The sequence below is a fragment of the Mya arenaria genome, chromosome 1 (assembly GCF_026914265.1).
Source record: "Mya arenaria isolate MELC-2E11 chromosome 1, ASM2691426v1".
Lineage (NCBI taxonomy): Eukaryota > Metazoa > Mollusca > Bivalvia > Myida > Myidae > Mya > Mya arenaria.
The window spans coordinates 53,157,883-53,163,882 of NC_069122.1; the positions used below are offsets into that span (position 1 = coordinate 53,157,883).

Here is a 6,000-nt window from a genome sequence, read left to right on the forward strand (position 1 = left end):
TGAATGTATGGTATGGTTGGTATACATCTTTGTCTGATCACAAAATATATTGATCCGTCATTGCAGTAACATCCATTGTCTTCGATACTTTTCTCTGAAATTGGTGGATGTAATAATCAAAATATAATTTGATCCTACAGTTTTTATGCAAGTAATTATCAGTGGCATTGAAAAATGCTTAAAAAAAGTGCTGAGAAAATGTTTTATTCATATTGTTCAACAGATTGGTGATCGGTGATCAAAGCAATGATTTCAATGTTCTACTTGTGACATGAGTTTTTGAAAAGAGCTGTAATACTTTGTTTAAAATATTGAACTATAGTTGTGTATTCTTGGTGTGTTTTACATACTTTTTAATCCTGGCAGTTTTCAGTTATGTACTTCGGAATGGTTTCTCCCGTATTTATGCAACCTGTTAGTATCATTCGTCTACATGTTTCTTGATTCTTGCAATTAAAAACATTGGGAGCATTTATGATTTTTATAGTATATAATAAATTTGTATAATGCTATTTTAGTGTTAACAATGCATGTATAATTGAATTGACTTTAATGTTTCTTCATCGTCGGTAGACAATCGGCACATTCTCCGATACACTTCATATATAATAGCGTAGAAGTGTATCGTATGTACCCGATCAAAGCTTTTTATATTTATTGGTCATACACTCTTCAATATCACTATGATGGATGATTTATGTCGATCCCGCTTGCGTTTAGTTCGACATTGCTATCACAATGACTTTCCAACGTATGTACGTGCGTGCGTTCGTCGGACTGAACCTTGTCCGAGTCTTATCCAAACACTGCATTATAGGATTTTCAATACAAGGTTCACAATGGTGATGCGCCGTGTCATACACAAGACGCTGGTCTGCACATCAAAGGTCAGTGTCGGATTTTGAGGTCAAATGTTGAATGAGTACGGTTAAAAGAACTGATTTGAACCTTGTTCGAACTTTATCTTTACCATGCATTTAAGGATTTCCAAATACTTGCCATGTTGATAAAGCATGACATGGCGGCGCTTAAATCTATAGGTCTAAAGTTGAAATGAGTACTGTTGATAAGACTGGTCTGGGCTGAACCTTGTCAGAATTGTATCATTGCCATATATTATAGGAATTTCAAGACATCTTGCCATGGAGGTCCACCGTGAAGACGCTTATCCACATATTGCTCAACTCCATGTTAGTATGTGGTTCAGTTGCATTGAAGAGTATTAGGTCCGTGACAAAGGCTTTTTCGACGGGCTCGACATGTCGTTATTAAGCGTCTAGTTTGGGGCACCTAGACGAAATGGGATATGCCGAAGGAGAAATGAGTTCACTGGAACACGAGTCTACTAGTTTGTATGGCCATAACCTCACATAAAATATAGGCTCACAAAATTATTTAGCCAGATGTTTGAGCAATTTTCTATTTTCTTAATCCTGCATTTATTAATTTTTAATTTATTAGAGTTTGAATACAGAATACGGATTAAGTTCTATGTTCTCTTATCGTGGATTCCTTTTATGTCTCTGGTTGCATGTCATAAACTATAGGAAACTACTTATGTATCCCAAGATGCTTTTTTGTATTGAACGGATGAAAATAATTAAGGTAATAAGCATGTTATAAGGTGGTTGAACAAGGAATAAGGAACTATTTCCGCATTTCATATTCACAAGTACCTATTTTCGTGCATTATTTCATTTCACAAAGATACTTTATTCTTTATTCGTGTGAAAAGCCAGCCATAACACATTATTAGTAAATGATTGTATGCCTATTTGTAACAATACATTTTGAATAAGGAATACGGAACTTGTTCCTTATTCCTTATTCGAAAAAGGCCTAAGGAATAATGAGTAAGGAGGGAACTTTCATTAATCGTGAAATTATATATTGTATAGTTTTCAAGACTTACAAGCTTTAACAGCATTTACTTTTTAGCAATTCAAATGAAATGAGTCCAAATAAATACTTAGAAAACATAACATTTGTACTTCAAAATTATAATTGCTTGTTCCGATTTATGCTGAAAGTCTAGTACATTGAGATGGAAACATTGTAGCCAAGCAGGTATATCTATTAGGTCAGATCAATGGTCTACGTGCTTCAATTTGTTATCATCGTCGACAGCTGTGATCTCTCCCATGATAATGGCACCACTAACAATGACTCCTGTAAGACAAAAGAAACAGCATTAACTCAACGGACATTGCACTTAGCGGTCATTTAAAATAGCGCTAACGGCCATTGAAACATTGTGCACCAACTCGTTGATGATGTATTTTTCAAAGATCCTTTACATAATTAAATTATGGACCTCAACAAAGTCCACGACAATCACCGAATTAACTACAAACTCTTTGCAGTTATGACATCCGTTTACATCGACGTTAAGCCCGACGTTTGCACGCCACTGTCGCCATCATCGGATGCAGCACGGGTGTCGTGCGTCATATTCAATCTTTATACCAAACATTGAAAGAGAAAAACAACTTTAATAAAAATAATCGTTCTACTGTCGACAGCAAAAATATGCCCATGCTCAACTGTACTAATGGAGAAGAACTGATGATGTAACGAACCCATCGCACACCAAGCATTCCGACATATTGTAACAAAATTATTTTTCAATTTTGTTCAAACCCGTTCATAATTACATTTTTAAGTCTCGGCGTATCGCTTTGGTCACTCTTTTGTGTCCCAAATTATCCTTAAAAGCCTTCAAATACCGAGTTTGAAAACGGGTTGTTTAGCCTCATCATAGCAATCCACTTTATTTCTTTACATAATTATAAAGGACTGAACACAATTCGGACACACGTGTTATCAAGTATTAACTTAAAAATAAAAGAAAAACAGTAATAGCAATTCAGATAAGCTGCCAATTCACAAGTTCATTATGGAATTTTGTTCAATTTATATACACATTGTATTAATAAAAACAACGTTACATCTCAAACTAGTTATGGAACCTGGTGAAATATTCGAAAAGAAACACTACTTACAAAATCAAACTTAAAAGGAGCGGAGTATTGTAAACCCTGTGGTCACGGTTGCTTTTGATCCACGCTCTCAGGCGGCTTATTAGTTTTCAGCAAAACACTGTTCCTTATTCGACCGCCCGACTCCCGGGTATGAAATTTAAAGAAGTTCCCGTCTTGATCCTCTCCGCCAAATTCAGCCAACGCATCTTCACTTGGTTCGTCCAGTGCCCCATACTTGACATGGTTACTTTTCTGCTCCCCCGATCTCCTATCATTGAAATTTGCAGAATTGCGAAGCATACCGCTTTCCCCCCTTGTCCACCAACCGCTCACAATTGGTGCACCCACAACGGCCAACATCAGGACATGCCACAATTTAAACATATTGTAGGTAATATGCGTCGTAAATTGTATTCTTTTTGATTCAGCTAAAATTCGACTGTGACTTCATATATATATATATACACACAAAATGGTACTGAACACTCAGAATATAGCTGTTAAAAAAACGATATCAAAACACTGAGTATGCCTACACCAAATCCCACTCCTAAAAGCTGCAATTATGTCCAATTAGTAGTAGTTAAGTAGTATAAATACGGGCACCGGAAATGTTTTCGTGTTCTTTGTTATTCATGGTAATGGGCTTTTGATTATGATCAAAGCATTAATTTGAATATTAATCATGTGGTTCGTACGGACAAAGGTTGCTAATTAAGGAAATTTATACATCAGAGTTGCGTATCTGTGTTTGTTTCACAGCAAAGGCACTGAAAAGGCTGAATATTCTAATATTCGTTATTAACTAGTACTTTCACAAGGTTCCCTTATAGTTGTGTTATGATTTGTTGAACGTTTCGGGAAAGGTTGTATTGGTATTTTATAGTATAATGTTTAGGAACAAAAAACATTGTTATATTCAATTGATCCTAATACAATTTGACGAATCAAACATTGTTTAAGTTACTTTGGTTTGCAATTTAAATTGATATTAACCGACAAATTTCATTTATTTTCACGCGTAGTGATAATGTGAAATGATAATCCTATCTCAATAAGTTCGTGAGTCAAAACACATCTTCGCTCATCTCAGAAAACAAAATAACATTGACAATTTAGGATATGGACTCTGAATTCGGTGGACCATTTCAATAGAAAAAATGGAAAACATCTGAGGTTCTTTGTGGTAACCTCGTAGGAAGCGGCGAAGACAATGTATGATTCCCGGTTCCATCGTGGACCATATTACCGTCACCGGTGATGGTATCGATCAAGAGATGCATATCATCGTTTGGAAAAACTAAGAAGTACCAGCAAAAGCGTTGCCGAAAAAGCTGTAACGAAACTAGATAGACCCTTTCATATTCCTTAAAAATGAAATAATTATCTGATCCGAGAGCATATCTGACGACAACAAATATGAATAAATAACCAGCACCTAGCCGAGATTGAACTGCCAATGCGTATTTATATAAGGATGTAAACGATGTTAAAATACCTACATTCGTCTTTAACAGACTGAACAATAATAAAGGGTTGGGATGGGCTTGAAATGTATCAAATTATCTTCTTCTATATTCGTCAAAATTAAGAGCTCTTTTTGTGCACCAAATACAAAACCTAAGGAATATATTATTTATACATGTACTATGAACAACACGAAAAAATAGTTAAACTACTTATAGAGCCAAAACTAAATTGCAAGTAAACTGTTATCTCTGTAGTGATAACAATGAACAACCATAGAAAGGCCTATATTCGGCATGGACATTATATTCGGCTTGGGATTGGCGGGATAATATGTATCAACATAATTTAGGACCCTAACGCAGGCTATTGAAGCCAAATAACACGAAAGGGTCTTTTTCACTGGTTATTTCTCTGCTTTGCGCGAGATGTTATATTAAAGGTCTTCATACTGGAAAGTAATAGCGAAGTACAAGTAACTTGATTGTTTTCCTAATTAATACGTTATTATTATTAAAATGATACACTTAACTAAACCTTTAGTCTAAATCTAAATAGAAGTCTTCCAGGACTATTATATTAACATATCTTATAAATATAAATTCAAAATCACTGATGATTAACTATGAATACCTTATTTTAACGAATGTTTTTCACGCAACAGACTGAACAGGAAATGAAAAGGTATGAATGTAATCGATAACAACACTATTTCCATCTCATAAAAGGGGCTGTACTCCGTATGATGAAATAGCGAAACAAAAGACAATTGTAGAAAACTGTCATAAACTTGGTATCGATGTGTACAATGCATTTAAACTTACTTACTGAAGTACCACATAGTTTTCAATTACTTTATTTTTTCGCGTTTTTTTTTCGTATTTTTCCATTAAAAAGATAACTAGGTACAAATGGGGTTGTCACGGTGCCAGGACTCTATATAAGGGTCAGTTAACTAGGTTCAGACTCATAAAACATGTGATCCCCTTTATATATAGACAAGGGTTCCAACTCTTAAAATGCATGTTTTCCACATGAATTAAAGCTATTTTTTTAAGAACACATTACGATAAATTAATAAAACTAATCATTATAACATAGCCAACAAATGTCTCTTCCAAAAAACATTTACCTTAAACATTTGTTAAAGCATGTATCCGCATTCGTCACCCAACATGGGCAAAATAGTCCAGTTTTGGTATGTCAATCGAGAAGTCGCAACACCATTTTTCGTCACTAAATCAGTACACAACGCTAGTATCCGGATGAATTATCGATGCGAATCGTGAAAACTATATACATGTATATCAAATGTGCATCACACTAAGTCTGATGCACAAAAATTGTCTTAATCCACCACACTCACGTAAATTCTTTTTTTTTTTTTTGCTTTGGTTTTAACTGTTAAAAGTGTATAAAATGCTTTTGGATATGGTAAACCCTTGTCTGTATCTACTAACACGAATGATCAGTTTGATGCGACACATTCACATTATCATGTGTCTTTAATATATTATTATCAAATTTAAAACGAATTTTCAGTTAAGAGCCG

At 34.7% G+C, this 6,000-nt stretch overlaps 1 long non-coding RNA gene across 1 annotated transcript; it reads right to left on the minus strand.

Annotated features, from left to right (window-relative positions):
• Nucleotides 1-1,706: 1,706 nt before the first annotated feature.
• LOC128212625 (uncharacterized) lies at nucleotides 1,707-3,521 on the minus strand. Its single transcript, XR_008257646.1, has 2 exons — nucleotides 3,003-3,521; nucleotides 1,707-2,169 (listed from the first exon to the last, which is right to left on the minus strand). It is a non-coding gene; the product is annotated as an uncharacterized LOC128212625 (long non-coding RNA).
• Nucleotides 3,522-6,000: the final 2,479 nt, after the last annotated feature.